We start from the raw sequence: 16,819 nt of genomic DNA, 5'->3' as shown, positions 1-16,819 counted from the left end.
ATCTCCACTTTCTTCTTGGCCTCTCCAAACCCTGCCCATCCTTCAGAATTTCAGGAAGCCTCTAGACGCTCACTTGTCTCTTCTCCAAAGTCAATTAGAAATTGCTGTTTCTCGCAAACATTGCACTGTAGTGTCGGCCCGCTTTTCCGCGTGACTATGTCCTACCTTCCCATTGAAGTAGAGGTCTTTGACATCCGTGCCGGGTTAGCATGAGGCCTTTGACTCAGGACTGCACTCAGTCTCGGAGAAGGCCGTGGCACCCCACTCCAGTACTCTTGTCTGGAAAATCCCATGGGTGGAGGAGACTGGTGGGCTGCAGTCCCTGGAGTCGTGAAGAGTCGGACACGACTGAAGCGACTTAGCAGCAGCAGCAGCAGCACTCAGTCTGACTTGTGGAGAGCAGGGCAAAGGGGAGGGGATTGCATATGTGCTTCTCTCACCCCCTAGGCTGCTCTAAGCCATGGTGGAACTAACACACTTGGCTCAATTATTTGTCATAATCGGTCACTGGGCAGCAGTGAAGAAGAGAGTGAGCCACTTGGGAAGGATCCTGGCTGCTGTTCCTCTTGGGCCCACTGGGTGATGAGCAAATATCATTAGCTGGGTGGATAAGGTGGGGAAAAGGATGGAGCAGAGTGGGAAGATGCCAGCTCTCCTTTGAAGAATGCCCCCTACAGACAGGGCTGGTGCAGGAAAAGCCTTGGCAAGATAGTGCCAGAGCCATGAATCATATACTATCATTGATCACATTAAAAAATACACACTTGTAAGTGGCCAGCAGATAGCATAAAGTGATCAGGACCAGAGGGGGTGGGGTGAGACTCCCCCCCGGAAGGTTTCAGACGAGGACTCTTCTATGAGGAAGTCAAACTCACTATGACACATGGCAGCAGATGCAGAGGGAAGGCTGTGGGTTTTGGAGGTAGGATGTGAGTGCACGCTAAGTCACTTCAGTCGTGTCTGACTCTTTGTGACCCCATGGATTGTAGCCCACCAGGCTCCTCTGTCCATGGGATTCTCCAGGCAAGAATACTGGAGTGGGTTGCCATGCCCTCCTCCAGGGGATCTTCCCAATCCAGGGATTGAACCTTCGGCTCCTGCAGCTCCTGCATTAGGCAGCAGATTCTTTATGGCTAAGCCACCCGGGAAGCCCTTTGGAAGTAGACCTGGGTGCAAGTCTTGCTCTACCACTTTCTAGTTCAGTGACCTTGAACACATTATTTAACCTTTTGGAGTCTGACTTTCCTCAACTGTAAAAGGATACCTCACAGGGTTGTGGCGAGAATCAATGAGAAAACAGACGAGGTGTTTTGCAAATGCTACAGTTTTGAATAAACACCAATTACTCTTGTTTCTGTTTTTGGAGAAACACTTGCAAGGGCATCATCTCCTTGGCAACAATGGCTGCCCTGGGTGGTGGTGACGACAAGGAAGCCTTGGCCTCACTCAGGTGATGGGGTGGTTCTTGTGCGTGGAGCTTGGGAACCCAGGCCTCTGGGGAGGACTGGTAGCCATCACTCCAGTCCCTTGGGCCCCACACTGCCCTGGGCCTCACCCCCTCCTCTCAGGGCCCTGAGAGAGATTTAAGGGCCCCTTTTGGGCTCTGGATGATTCACCAGGTGCCCCTGGCAGGAAAGAAGGAAAGGGGAAGAGAGGACAGCTGGTCTACAGGAGAAGAGAGAGATGCTGAGAGCTGCTTGCCCGGGCTGATCTCCACAGTTTGGGGGGGCTCTTCCCATGCTTGGGGTCTGGTCAGCACAATGGATGGAACTCCCCTCCAGTACCTTCTCCGCCTCTCCTTCTTTCCCGGGCTTTTCTGAACCAACAGCCTGCCTTTGAATAAAAAGCTGTAACTCCTTTTTATGAGGAAGCTTCTTAAGCAGGCTGTGTGCCCACCCTGTCCCTCCCCACCTTCAGCTTCTATTATTTTTCTCTCTTTGTCTGAGGCTCTGAGCTCTTGGCAGAAAAGATCCAGAGCTGTCAAGCAGCTTCTCTTAAGTAACAGGCGCACGAAGGCTCACACGGAGCAGGGGAACCGCGGTGGCACTGGATAAAGGAGACACGTGGACACGGCGGGGCCAGGGGCACTCTGGGCAGAGATGTGCCCACTTACGGGGCTTGTCTGTGCCAGAGCGCACTCAGCCTGGAGGACCCTGAGCACCTGGGTGAGCGGGGAGGAGAGAAGAGGCTTTTGAGGCCCTACAGTGGTGAGCGAAAGTGAAGGGCACAGTTATGGGAGAAGCCGGACACGGCTGGGAGAAGAATGTGCCGGAGGGGAGAGAGGGAAACACAGGCCGGGGCAGCACGGGGCCACCTGGGCCGGAGATGAGAGGGCTTTTCCAGGGAGGATCTGGCCCCCCGATGATGAATGGGGTGTGAGAGAGGAGCCTGGAAAAGGGTAAACAGCCAGGAGGGAAGCGAGAGGGAGGGAGGCGGGAGGAGAAAGAATGTTGAGGTCAAAGAGCAAAGAAAATGCTCCTGGAGTGATTAATTCAAGATCTAGCAGGCGGCCTGTCAGGAGCCACAAGTGCTCAGGACATGCGAGGCCCCGCCTCCCCGCCCGTGGCCCCGCCTCCCGCCCGAGGCCCCGCCTCCCCGCCTGAGGCCCCGCCCAGGTGCACGCAAATTTCTTTTCCCGACCCACTCCACACTCTCTGGCAAACCTTCCTTTCCATTTGTCCTGAGTCTCCAAGGGACCCCACTGTAGTATAAACGAGCATTTGTGTAGCGATCTTATAGCTAACTATAATAAGAATTTCACCTACACTGACTGCCAAAGAATCGATGCTTTCAAATTCTGGTACTGCAGAAGGCTCTTGAGAGTCCCTTGGACTGCAAGGAGATCAAACCAGTCAATCCTAAAGGAAAGCAACCCTGAATTTTCAATGGAAGGACTGATGCTGAAGCTGAAGTTCCAGTACTTTGGCTGATGGGAAGAGCTGACTCATTAGAAAAGACCCTGATCCTGGGAAAGATTGAAGGCAGGAGAAGAAGGGGGTGACAGAGGACAGGTGGTTAGATGGCACCACCGGCTCAATGGACATGAGTTTGAGCAAGCTCCAGGAGATAGTGAAGGACAGGGAATCATGGGGTTGCAAAAAGTTGGACACAACTGAGTGACTGAACAACAGCATCCCGTTAATGCACTGCTCATGCAAGCCTATGAAGGAGAGAGGAGCATCAGCATAACCACTTCACAGACATAGGCAGGCTTGAGGTGAAATATTTTGGAGAAAGCACTGATTTGGAAGTGGGCCTTGGACGTGATCCTGGAGTTACATCCCTCTCTCTGCGGCTCTGCTGCCGGGAGTGAGAGGTGCCACCAAGTGATACCAGCAAGGACAGAACCCCGACTCTGGAGGTCAGTCTCCCTGCACCAGGCAGGCTCCGGCCACACCCAGCATACACTGTCACCACTTCCGGAATGGGGGTGCAGTGTAAGGAGCTCAAGTCAGACTTGCATTCTTGGGGACACCCTGTGAGAAAGGAAGAGGCCTGGCTAGGAGCCCTCCACCCAATACCCCTTGGCTCCTGTCCAGCCCTGGGGAGAGGCTGAGGACTGGAGATGGCTCACGGGCAGGTGTGGCAGGTAAGAAGAATCCAGAAACAGGGCTTTGCAGGCAGAGAGGCTGGGGTGCCAAAGTCCCCTCCCCACCTGACCTGCTCTTATCTGTGGGGAAGAAAACCTATACTTGCCACCTCCCCTTCTAAGACCCTTGCTTCCACGGTCCCAGCAGCTGGCCCGAGATCGCAGGCAGACCCTACCTGCCTCTGACTGCCCTGTCTTCTCCAGCTCTCTACCTCGGCTCCGCGGGCTCTGAGTCCCAGCCCTGGCAGATCACTGATTAATTCAGGGCTGTTTAATAACCCTTCTATTTCGATGAAACAAGCTGTCTCGTTTTCTTTATTTTTAACACCGACTTTCGTTTCTTTGCTAAGCATCTTACTGTCATTTAAATTTCTCTGTCTCCAACCAAGCTGATAATAGACTGGAGTGAGCAGCTGCTTCCATCCTGTTTATGACAGTGATTAGAAGTTAGAGCTGTGCAGGCAGAGAGCTGACCATGCACGCGGCTCTGCCCCTGCTTGTAGACAGAGGGCTCACTTGGACACGATTAGGACAATTCTGGCTCCAGGAGAGGCCAGGGCTTATTCCAGTCCTCCAGCCTTCCTGGCACCCTGCTCCGAGGGGAGTCGTGGGTGGGGGCGAAGGTGTGAGAACCGGCTCTGTTTACTGTGGGATTTAGGCCAGCAGCTGCCGGTCATTCTCACGGGCCTGACACCCAACCTCACTTCTCAAAGGAGCCTTTTCCTGCATTGAATTCCCCAAGCAGCAAACAGAAAGACCCACGGTGAGAGCGCTGGAGTGTGGGTGAGGACTTCGGCCATCACCTCTTCCACCTTCCTGCTCCACAGGAGACCTGGTCATCACCTTCCAGCCTCTGCTTGAATCCCCCATGTGGATGCAGAGTTCCTTCCGTCCCTGGATCATATGACTGGCGGATTTCTCTCTCCTGTGTTCCCACAACACTTAATTTGTACGACCATTATTTGCATGTGTTCCCCTGTTTCCCTTGCCACACTGGGAGCTCCTCAAGAGCCAGGACAGCGCCTTGCCTCCCTCGCATGATACCCGCCACATAGCAGGTATTCGATAAACATTTGTACAAAGTTAATTACGCTGTGCCAACTTCAGCCTCCTTGCAAGTAATGCAAAAAAAGAAAACAAAACCCAAAACCTTTCTTGTGCCTGGGCAGGCTCCTGGGGAGGTGGCCTGTCTGTCCCTACCTGGACAGGTGTTCTCCGCTGCCTGTCCTCAGGCCAGAGGCCACTGCTTCCTCAGAAGACAGGGCTTTGCTTGGCCCTCCAGGCCCAGAGTGCCTACACGGCTGGTGGAAGCCTTGGCCCAGGAGGCTGGGGGCTTGTGGCGGGAGTCCGTCAGGCGGCCTGGGCCAGGTCCGCTGGATCCCAGCCCTGCCTCCTGTGGCCTTTGGGCCCACCATGGCCGCCTGAGAAAGCTCGCAGGTGTGAGCTGGGCAAACTCGGCCGGCCCCGGCTCCCGCCTCCCGTTCCGGCAGTCTCCCAGCCAGCTCGGTTTGCAGACAGCTGCTCGGGTCATTGTCTCAGCCTCTCCAAGCTGTGAATGCCGAGTCTATAGAGACCGCCACGCAAACAGTGCCCACAGTGCCTCTGGGGAGGGAAGGGAGAGCTGGGCTTTGCCAGGGCCATTGACTCTGCAAATACCAAGGCCTGCTGCGGACGGGGGAAAGCTTGTTGGAGTCTTTAATGGGGGGGAGCGGTTTCTCCACACACTGCCCTGTGTCATGGAGAAGCACGGGGGTGCCCGAGGGCTGGCAGACTGGCAGGGCAGGGGAGAGGTCCGGCCTCAGGGACACCTGCTCAAACCCAAGAAAGAGAGTCAGAGACGTGGCGGGGCACAGGGTCAAGGCATAAGAGGCTGGAAAGAGAAATTCCCACACAGGCAGGTGGAGACGGTGTGCTGGGCTTGGCTGGGGCAGACGGACCTCCTCACTCTCTCCACAGCTCGACTCGCCGGGCTGGGTGACAACCCACTCCCCCAGGTTGGGCTCAGCTTCTGCATCTATTGTGTGGACTGGGGAAAAGTTGCGATCAAACACTCAGAGACGTTTCTCAAGTGTTCTACGTTTAACACCTATTCTCCTGCAGTGCAAACGGTTTTCTTCATAACATTCTGGAAAAGAAACCCCAGGCACCTTGTCACCCTCGCTTTCCACCTCTGGCTCTTGGGCAGTGCTGCGGAAGGCACGGGGCTCCCTCTGCTTGCATCCGCCCTCCCGTGCTGTTTCCAACGAGGGGCCAGGCTCTGCGCTGAAGAGGGGAGGGCTGGGTCGGGGGGAGCTTCTTGGGCTAGTAGAAGACAGCTTCTCCCCCGACATCCTGCTACGTTCTGCCCAGGGATCAGCTCTGCCCAGGGATCTAGTTCCTGAGCCCCAGGGTCTAGCTTGGGCCCTGGGCCCTGGTGTCTGCAAGTGCTTTTCATGCTGTGTCCATCCCATTCATATCCATGCTTCTAGGAGCTCCCTCTGCAGACAAATGTAAGCTGATTGCAGGCAGGCAGCTAGGAGCTGAGAACTCTGCCCTCTGTCCTTCATTGGAGGCTGACTCCCAGGAAAATGCCAACGTGTCAGGTCTGTGATAGTATCGTAAATCTCTACTCTTATATGTGAAGACATCAAAGCCCCAAGGGTAGCAAATTCGGAATTCAGACTCCATCCCCATGGCTTAGTCCTAACCCAGAGCCACACATATGACCTGGGTGCCAGGATCACCGTGGGTTTTGTTCTCAGTTTCCAGTCTCCACTGAGTCTTAAGCTCTTCATCTATTTCTACGTATAAAAATCTTTAGCACACAGATTTTCTTTAAATAAAATCTTATTTTTATCAGAAAATTCCAAACAAATTTCAGAGAGAGAGAGAGAGGGGAGGGGAAAACAATCTCTAGCTTGGCTGTATTTCTGCTCTAACTTTTAGAATTATTTTGCACATTGTGACAATTGTTGTTTTTCCAAATCCCTTAACATTATCTTCCCATGCCCAGCTCCAGAAACAAAGGCAAGCGAGGGCGCTTGAAGAGTCAGGAAAAGAATTCATCCCCACTATACAGATGAGGAAACAGAGGTGCTGTGTGAGGGGCAGGAGGCCATTCTCCCAGAGTGTCTTGGGGCTCCCTCGTATCTCCCTCTTTGACCTGGGAGCAATTGGAGGATGAGCATCAGTCAACAGGTGAGAAAGCTTTCAGGAAGATGGAAGAGCCACAAGTGTGAAGGCAGGCCCTTTGTTCTCATGCATCAGGACCCTAACCTGACACAAGCCTCTTCCTGACCATCTGTTCCGACCCCTCTTAGCTGCTCTCAGGATCTTGAAGGCGGGTGCCAGGTGTGACTTCCCAGTTTCACAAACGGTTCACATGGTTTTCTCAAAGCCTCTCACAGCTAGGTTCTTGGGCCCAGAACCTGCAGGGCTTCACACGCTGGGGGTCACTCGGAATGGGCCGTTAGACTTGAATTCTGTTAATTTCCAGATAAACCTCAGGGGGTGTTTGCCTGGCCGAAACCCTATTGGTTATGGGTTTTAATTTCACAGAGAGTCAAGGGACTTGCCAGGAAGGTCTGGGTGGCTGGGGTGAGAGTAGGGGGCCAGTCCTTCCAGGGGCTTGTGAAACCCTGACTGCCTCTCTCCTGGAAAAATCACCAGCCTCCAGCGTGGATCAGGGGCTCAGATCCTGTAGGGCTGGCTGACCTGGCTCCCAGGGCTGGGCACAGTGATGGAGCCTGGCCCGTCTGCCTGGCTTTGGCCAAGGGCTTCCAATGAGAACCCCGAGTTCAGAAAGCAGCTTCTTCTCCCTCAGGTATCTTTGTAGCTCAGGAAAAAAAAAAAAAAAGGGGAAGCTGCAATGGGGGGCGGGGGTGGTCAGGGGAGGTGGGAGGTCAGAGGCCAGTGTAATATTTACCCAGCCCAGCTGAGGCCTTTCGCTTTCATGGAGCAGGAAACCGCTTCAAAGCGGCAACGTCCCCTGGTGTCACTTCTGTCTGCCCGCTGACCCTCCTGCCTCCACCGGGCAGTCAGGGCTTTCTCACCCAGCCCTTCCTCCCCTTCTGAACCTTCCACCCTTGGCCCCTTCAAGGCAGAAACCCTCTGCCCTGCCTCCTGCCCAGAGAGGTGCCATGACTTGTCCATGGTTGCACAGCGATGCCCACACCTGGGCGCTCCAGCCTTGGGCCTCTCGTCTTTCCTCTGAGTCAGTCATCTGTCACTTGGGGATGCGGGGCAGGCACTGGGGTTACAATTCCTCACCCGAAGCCTCTATACCATCCACCACCAGAGCACCAAGTGGAAACTGAGGCCAAGTAAGCTCCTGGAGCCTCGAGTTCGGTGGTTCTTCACACTGGGCGGGGGCGGGGGTGCTTACAAATTCCTTCTCTTCAGAAATACACACACACACACATGTACACACATACATGTATTTCTCAAAAGCATAGACTTTTAAAGGTTTCAAAGGCCTCTTACAGTCCAAGCACGCCCCCTGGTTCTGTCCACCCCAGGCCCGGGTCTCCTCGCACCCCAAATCTGATCTGAACACGTCAATGTACAAGCAGAACACCACCCTCCATTATGGGATTAGAGAAAGTTTTCAAGTTGAAGTGAGATCCGCCTGCTTGTAACCTCCCTCCCTTAATCCTCCTGGCCTTCTCTGTGGACAGAAACTTTAAAGGAGAGTCCTTCTCCAGGAGGCAGACAGAAGGCAGGGATGGCTCTTGGAGGGGGCTTTCCTGCTCAGTCAAGGTGAAGGGGGGAAATCCGAATATATTTTCTCTGGGTTCCCTTTAATGGGTTCCTTCAGACAAGAGTGCGTGCGCTAACAGCAGGATTCTGGACACTTCAATGTGAATACAGATGAGTAACCACATTTCTTGATGAAGCACAGTGGAGTCCAAGCTGCCAGCTCCAGGAGACCGGAAAGGGATGCAATTTACATAGAATACACAGTGCAAAGCCCTTGGGAGGGTGCTACATGGAGATCTTGCTCTAGGATGTTGACTAATAGAAAACAACTACAGTGGTGTCAGTTTAAAATCCGTGGAGGGGGATGAGGGGGGAAAAAAAGGCTGGGGTAGCTCTGAGAGGGTGACGAATGGGAGAGGGTGAGACAGGCCCTTTTGACGGGAACTGTGAGGTTTTCCGGCATCACAGTCTCCCTCCCAGAAAACCTGCGAGCAAAAAGGGAAACTTCTGCACCTCCACTCCCTCTGATCCCCCAGCATACTGCTAACTCTATTCTGCCTTTACTTTCATATTGAAATTCAGGGAGGGGAGGTTCATTTTCCTTCCCTCCCAGGATGCTGTAAGTGTCTTGAAGGTAAGATCAGTTATATTTTCGTCTTGGTCCTGGGTGTTACACATTCCTGGCACTGCCTAAGTGATCAATTTCTACTTGATTAAACCTAAGTGGGTTCTGATTCCAGGTTTCATTGTCTTTCTGTCTTGGTTCAGCACAAGGGCAATGATTCTCACTTGGAGTTTGTTGAGCTGTTCCACTCCTCTTTCTGCTATCCCTCCCTGTTCCTCCATAGGCAAACAAGAAACCAAGGTGGAAGGCAGGCTTGTAAATGCAAAGATACAAAAAGTTTAACTCCCCAGACAGCGTGGAGAAGAAGTCAAGGTGCCTTAGTGAGGGCCTCTGCCCCCTCTCTCAAAGCTGCAGAGAGAACACATGTCTTTTGCAGGGGGCAGGCAGAGCAGGGGGGATAATCCACTGGCCCTGGGAGCTCTCCCCCACTTCCTTCTCGCAGACAAGCTGAACTCTGCAAGGGTGAGTCCACCGCCTTTTATCTCTCATACCGAAAGTAATTTTAGCCAAGGGAAAGCGGGATTAGACTTTCATAACATGATACATTTATCTTGTTTTTCTTTTTTCCTTGCTCTCTCCTCCCTCCACTCCCTCTTTGACCCCAGGTAAACGTGAGCCAAAGGGGGAGCCAAGATTAAATATCAGAGGAAGCTATCAGATCCTAAGAGATGCTCCTTTCCGGCCCGCTGCCATCCCCAAACTTTTAATATCTTCCCCACCCCCATCAGACGGTTACTGTCTGCTCACATGAGAAAAGCCTCTGGACCCTGTTCTCTCCATATTGTCCTCTGCTGAAATGAAAGGGGGAATTATAATTCAGAGAAAGGCTCCCACAGAGAGTATGAAGACAAAGATGAAATCAGTGATACAACGCTGACGTGAGTTCAGTTCCTGAAAGGTCTCTTTTAAAAAGTCTCCTCAGGAGCAGTCTTACCACCACCTGAGACTGTTTGGAAAATGCACGTTTAGGGGGGCTGGGAGAAAAGGAAAGCCTGTGAAGGCACCTTGGGGTCGGGCCAAAAACTTGCATCGCCGATAAAGAGAGGCTAGAGCCTCTCCGTGGCGGGGCCAGCTGGCGGCCAGGACTGCTTGAGAATGCCTGCCCGCCCCCCGGCCCCCAGACACATCCTGCCAGCCTGGCAGGCCCCTCCCGGCGCGGCTCTCCCACCCTGGCCCCCTCTTAATGCCGCAGGCGCCCTGTCCTGCTGCCCGCCACCAGACGGGGCCCCGACGTCCCACCAGCAATGGGACCCTGCCCGTTGTGCCTCAGAGCAGTGACAGCTGGGAGTTTCTAATATATCTTAACTATATTTTTCCTTCTCCTAAAACAAAACAAACACAGCAAAAACAAATCAGAAAACACACACACACAAAACCCTCTACAAAGCCACCGTTTAGGGCCCAGCCTGGTTTTCAAGCGCCCCCTCTAGTGGAGAGAACCTGCAGCTTCGGTTTCCCGGTTCAGCCCCCTTAAGGCCCGGGAGGACCCGAGGGTCGTTCTGCCCGCATCCTTCCCACCGGCGGTCCCTGAGTTTGCTCTCAGCCCTTCCCGCCCCCTTTCGCCGTCAGGCTCTCTGTCTTCATCTCTGTCCTCTGTCACCCCGCCCCCTCAGCCTGTCTGTGACTGCTCCTGCATCTTGCTTGGGTCTCACACGTGCGCCTGGTGCGCCTGTGTCTGGGTCTGCATCGCTGGTCAGTCTGCTGGTTCCCTCCCCACAAAGTTCAGGGCTCCAGGTCTGGGGAGAGGGAAATGCTTTGACCAAGCCATGGAGCAAATGGCCTGTCTCCGAGGGCCAAGGTGGGGACTCCTCACCCAACTCAGGCGTTCCCCCAGGGGAGGGAACCCCAGCCTCACGCCCGCTCCCTAGCAAACCTGGCACCCCCACAGGGCTGATGCGCACGTTTGAAGCAGTCTGTAGCCTGAGCTCAGAGCTCCGGCCTTGGAGGCCTGCGTGAACCCAGCATGCCCCCTCCGTCTACTCTCCCCACCATCCCGCCAGCATCCCCGTGGGGCAGCCTGCTGCCAGGCCAACAGCTGGCAGAGCCCCAGGGAGGGGCCGGCCGGCAGGGGTTGGGAGGAGGATGCTGGTGCCAGCGGAGGGGACAGAATAAAGGGTCAGTGGGGCCCGGGGTTATCTGGGGGCTGAGGGGAGACAGGGCGGATGGCCTGCGGTGAGGAGAGGGGGGCACAGGGAACACCCCACCCTGCAGGAGACAGGACCAGGCCAGGCCAGGGGCCAACGCTGAACTCACGGTGGGAGCAGGAGCCCCTGCGCTGCTGGGACCTTTTCTTTCCTCTCCCCGCCTCCCCTCTTCCTCTCCCTTTACACTTTCCCAGTAGGGACCTGGCTCCCCAACAAAGAACTTTCTGGCCTCTATTTCTGCCCTTGAATCCCAGATAGAAGAGTAGAGGTTCCCTATGCCCCAAAGGCCAGGAAATGGGGCCCTGGAGAAGCTGAGGGCTACACCCAGGGAGAAAGGGGGTGTCCAGCTCTTACCTTCATCCCTCCTGGCCCTTGGGACCAGCTGTTTGACCCCCTCCCCCCATCCCCGGGAAGAACAGCTTTTCTCTGTCTCCACAGGGCTCACCTTTAGAAACAACCAGACAAGAAGGGAACACCCCCCCACACCCCTCATTTACTCTAATCAGGCATGAAATCTTTGTAACTAAGTGGAAAAAAAAAAAAAAACTGTTTCCCATGAGGGAATCAGTTCCGTTCATTATTGCTGGAACTGAGCATCTGCGAAGGGGAGAAAGATGCTCTTAGAATGAATTGATAACAGACTGGCCCTGGGCGAGGGCGGCAGTGCTGGGGGGTGGCTGTGTCCACGAGCTCTAAAACTACAGCCCCCCAAAGCCTGCTCCTGCCAGTTTCCCTGTTGACCATCTTGACTTATTTGTAGTTTACAGACTCCAGTAATACGATGCTCCGGTCTCTATGATCAGAACGGGCCGGGGGGGGGGTGGGGGTGGGCTGCAGGCTTGGCTTGGGGTGTCTCTCTTCCTCTCGGCTGTGATGGACACAGATGATACTGCCCCCCCTCATCCCTGTCTGCGTGTGTGGAGACAGCTGTGTGGCAATGCAGGGAGACAGCTGGGGCGGGGGGTGGGGTGGGGGAAGGATATCGCTCCTGGAGACAGAAATCGCCTCCCCCTGCACCAAACCCCAGAGCTTGGAGAGGCAGCCGTAGCAGAGGAGGCAGGACAGAGACTAGAAACCCCCCCAACAGTGACAACTCCAGCGCCATAAATATTTCATGGCACCTGAACTGGCAAGTTGAGGCTGCTGCCAGCTGCCGCCGTGTATATTTAACTGTGTCACTGGCCTCCCCTCCTGCTCGTGTGTTTCCTTGTAATGTGCCCATGAAATAAAGATGAACAGAATCGCCAGAAGGATCTGGAAGTGGGAAAGGAGCCTGGTAGAGAAGTAGCTGTTCTTCAAGGGGTGTCTCTGGAACCTCATGTTAAGCTCAGACTCCACTACAACAGCTGGAGAACTTTTGCATCCGACATGCCTGCGGCTCTGATGGTCTAGAGGCTGGAGGGGGTGAATGTTCCCTGGTGCTCTGGGGACAGGGGTGGGTGTTCAGGGCAGCTATGAGAGCAGGGCCACCAACCTTGTAATTGCATCGTTTCTTTGGGGGTGATGGGACACCACCATTTACTCTTCATTTAGCCTAGGGCTGCAAGGCCAACCAGTCCCCCCGTCCGGCACCAGGCTATGAGTGACCCTGGTCCTTACATCCTGTCAAAGAGAAGGGCCAGGTGGAATCCCCTTGCCAGACTCTTGGTCCTGGGCAGAGGGGCCCTTCCCACTCTCCATCACTTCCCACCTTGACGCTCCTCAGCCACGTCTCCATTGCACAGCGCTCTACACGTCATTTCCATTTAGCTGCTCTGCAAGCCAATCTGCCCCATCCTAATATGATTTGCTGAGGACAGTGAGGGAGCAGAGAGGGCAGCCCGCCCTGCCCTGCCGTTATCAGTGGTGCCCGAAGATGGCTGGCTGGAGGGCTGAGCGGAACCACTCTTTCAGGTGACGCTGACAGCAGGCGAGGACACGTTCTGGGATGAGGAAGGGTGGGTAGAAGCAGAGATGCCAGGTGGAAGAAGGGGAAAAGCAAAACCTCACCAGGGCATCTTGCCAGATGGCTCTTAGTTTACCCACCTTGCTCTGGACCCCCTCTCCCCAGGCCAAGGAGGGGACAGCCTAGGTAATTACTTCAAAAGGTACTAGATGGGGGTGAAGGGAAAGTTAATGAATTCTTCTCTTCTTGCCAGGAGGTCACGGGAGAGACAGCTGCTAGCAACTCCTGGAGCATTCTGGGGTGACTGCACAAAAGTTGTGCATCTCAACTGGGAATAGCTGAATTCTTCCAGCCAGAGCTATCTCTTCCCTGGGCTCTGTCGCTCTGGGGAAGGCCCCAGAACCCAAAGCCTGCCCAGAGGGAAGAGTGAAGTTTCAAGGTCTGGGAAAGAAGCCCAGCAAGACAGGAGCCTGCTCTTGTTGGGGTGGGGGTGGAGGCTGAGCTGAAGCTGACTCCCAGCTCCCAGAAGGTCCAGCCCTGCCCAGTCCAGTACTCATCTTCATCTGCCGCTCATAACCTTGTCCACTGTGCTCAGGGATAGAAGGAGGGGGATTGAGTGGGTTCCCAGATCCCAGTGGGTTCCCTCCAAGCTGCTAGGTCCCCAAGCCACCACCTCGAGCTGGTCCTGTCTCATGTCCTGTGTCTACCCACTGCTAGGATATGCCATGGTTGCCCTAGGATCTTAGATTCTCACAGGAGACCAATGATATTTCCACTACCCACTTCATAGGGCTCTCATTTCTAGAAACAGCTGACTCCCTCCAACTCCATCCCTACAGGATGAGTCTGAGTAGGTAGCTCTTTCCTAGAGCAAGGGTCATGCCAAACAGGTGGACGTTCGTCAGGGGCCTGGGATGGCAGTTTCGGGATGGCTCTCTCTCTCTGACCATCCAGACCATGATTAACGTATGTATAGAGACTACCTGTGGGATGGAGAAACAGGGCTAGAATTTTCTAAGATCCCTACATCACTTGTGGGGTGGGGCAGGAAGAAGCCTAAGGAAAGAAATATTCTAAAGTGTCTTATAAGGGGCCTCTCAGACCCAAAGTAAGCTCATCCTTCAGCCCCCGACCCTCTCCTGCAGCTCAGACCTGGGGGTGGCGGTGATGGGCGCTTCACCTCCAGGGCGCACAGAGCACTTGTCCCATTCCTGCCTTGGACTCCTTCCCTGAGCCTCGGGAAGCTGCGCCTAGGATTCCCGAGTTCCCTGCTCCAAAGAACCGCCAGTGGCCTCCAGGGTCTCTGGGCTCCGGAGTGAACGCCGCCCTCCCCTCCGCCCCCAGTCGAGCGGCGGCCACCGTGGACCCGGCTTTCCTGCGGGTGCGGTGCCCGGGTAGGCCCGCCTGGGGCTGCAGCTCTCGGGACAGCCCCGCCACCCCTGCGCTGCCCGGAGCCGCAGCTAGCCGGCAGGTGCGCCGTGGAGGCGCGCGGAGGAGCGCCGCCCGCCAGCAGCCGGGCGGGGAAGCGAGGCGCCGGCGGGGAAGCCGGGGCGTGAGGCGGCCGCACCGAGTGAAGCCCGCACACGCGCGCGCGCCCGGGCGCCGCGCTCCGGCCCGCGAAAGTGGCCGGCCCGGCGCGGGGACTCGCCGGCTGCAGCCGAGCCCCGGCGCTCGGGGCTGGGACCCTGCGGAGGCGGGGCACCGGGGAAGCCGCCGCGAGGCGAGCGCGCTTCGGGAGGATCGGGCGCCTGGCAGGCGCCGCGGACTCCGAGCGCCCGGCCTCGGGCGCCGCTTACCCAGCTCGGAGATATCGGTCTGTCCTTCCGTCCCCGGTCCGACCGCTTCGGCCGCCGGCTACCGAGGCCGGCGCGCTGCCTGCTTCTCCGGCTGCTCACGGCTCGCGATCACGCGGACGACCGCATCCACATGGAGTCCAAATTCATTAAAATCCACGTCAAGCCACCAGCCACTTATCTGTATTCCTGAAGTGGCCCCTCGGTCTCCGGCCCGCGAGCCCCTCCGTCCTCCGCCGCCCGGTGGCAGCCCCGCCGGGCGCGGTGGCCGGCTCGCGAGGAGAACCGGGAGGCGCCGAGGGGGCGTGGGGGTGGGGGGGCGCGGCGGCGGTGGTGGCGGCTGGCGGTGGTCTCTCCTTGGGAAGCGGCAGAGCCCCGGCTGTCTTCAGATTTTTTCCAGCGCGACTTTCCGGGCTCCTCTGACATCAGCAATCGCGGCGCTTCCTTCCCTTCTCGCTCCCCGGGTTCGTTCACAGTCCCATTTCCTCCGGGAACCTGGCTCTCCGGATCTATTTCGAGGTTGGCTCCGCTCGCTCCGGCGGCCCCCTGGCTCCCCACGGCTCCCGAGCTCGCGCGGGGTCTCGGTCTGGATCGCGGGGTTCCTGTCTGGATCGCGGGGTCCCTGTGTCTGGATCGCCTGCCCTTTCGGCTGAAAAATTCCCAGCAACTGCGTTCGGCCGCGCTCCCGCTCCAGTCTGGCGCGGACGGCGCTGCGCCCGGCGGCTCGGCTCCCGCGGCGGCGGCGGCGGCAGGGCCCTGAGCGCCGGCCCCCCTATATTACCAGGCGGCTCATTATCATAGAGGCCGCGCGCCTTAACCCCCTCCCTGCCGGCCGCGCCCGCCCGGACGGGGGCCGCGCCCGCCGCTGGCACCGCCCTCTGCAGCCAGCCCCCTGCCCCTTCCCCGCCCACCCCCCCTCCCGGACCTCCTCCTCCGCCAGCTGTCAACAAAGGACAACCAGCTTGGGCCGGGGGAGGCCGCCCCGCTGTCTTCTCGGCGCCCAACTCCAGCCTGGACCCGCCAGCCACCTTAAGTGGCCAAAGCGGGATTGCGGGGGGGGTGGGGGGGGGTGGGGGGTGGGCACGCCAATCGTGCTGGGGCCTGGGAATTCGGGTGGGGGCCTCGCCGAGCCCCTCGGGGCGTGGGGAGCTCAGGACAAGCGGAGTGGGTGGGTGAGGTCAGTCGGGACGTGGACACCTCCCCCCGCCCCCCGCCCCTGACAGCATCACCTGTCACCGCGCGCATACTGCACAGTTCCTCTTCGTCTTTAATTGGAGGGGTGTGTGGCGGGGGGTGGGGGGACCGGCCTTTGGCTGATGAGGTTAAGAAGGGGGCTCTCGGAATTTGTGCAAGCAGATTCCGTCTGCTCGTGAATCTCAGAAAGCCAACAAGCTGTCAAATGAGGTTTGAAGTTGTTGTTGTTGTTTTTAATTACCATTTTTATTATGTGAAGAGGAGCCTTGCTCTGAATTGCAAGTTTCCGACTCTGGTTAGAGACCCTGGGCATCTGGCAAATGTAGGGAGGCTGAGATGAGCGGGGAGCTTTCTATGTCCAGACCCAGGAAGCCTTCCTGGCAGGGGAATCAGAGAGGTAGCGGTACAATAACTTGTTTTAATAAACTAAGGTGAGAGGCGCCTGGATTCCGGATGGCAGGGCCTCAGCGCCTTAACTTGCTTGCTTCCACGTCCTGTAGAATCTCGGTTCCCCCCGCAGCCTCTGCACGCGGCTTTGCGAAACAGGCCTGCGAGCTGGACTCCAGCGACTTCGCTGGATCTGCCTAGTCCCTGTTGGCGATCAGAGCACACGCGAGTTTACTCAATACGTCCAAGTATTCTGATAAGCTCCGTCTACTGCCCTCTCGTGGCCACAGCCCTCAGTGGTATAAAGAAAAGAGAAGGGGGAAGAAAAAAATCACAAGAAAGCCTAAAAGAAATCGCACGTAATTCTCAGGGCAGCAGGGGCCTTAAAGAACAAAACAAAAAAAAAAAAAAAAGGAGAAATAAATGTAGACTCACCTGTTATGCTGTGCAATCACCCCTTGAATTAAGTAAAGTATTGTGGGGGAAATGTAAGATTTACTTCATCCACAGAAATTAGCTCATTTC

General features: G+C 56.3%; 1 protein-coding gene across 5 annotated transcripts in view; it reads right to left on the bottom strand.

The window, feature by feature from the left end:
• Nucleotides 1-15,472, bottom strand: part of PLXNA2 (plexin A2) — a 234,109-nt gene extending 218,637 nt beyond the window's left edge. For 3 of the 5 annotated variants that reach the window (XM_070768668.1, XM_070768667.1, XM_070768669.1), the window contains exon 1: nucleotides 14,717-15,468. The gene's annotated coding sequence lies outside the window, so the exon portion shown is untranslated. Of the gene's footprint in view, nucleotides 1-14,716 lie in introns of all 5 variants that reach the window. The other 2 variants (XM_070768671.1, XM_070768670.1) reach the window with 2 other exon arrangements.
• Nucleotides 15,473-16,819: the final 1,347 nt, after the last annotated feature.

This window comes from Bos indicus, chromosome 16 (genome assembly GCF_029378745.1).
Source record: "Bos indicus isolate NIAB-ARS_2022 breed Sahiwal x Tharparkar chromosome 16, NIAB-ARS_B.indTharparkar_mat_pri_1.0, whole genome shotgun sequence".
Taxonomy (NCBI): domain Eukaryota; kingdom Metazoa; phylum Chordata; class Mammalia; order Artiodactyla; family Bovidae; genus Bos; species Bos indicus.
Note: the sequence above shows the minus strand (reverse complement) of the source record. Positions and strands in the feature narration are given on the sequence as shown.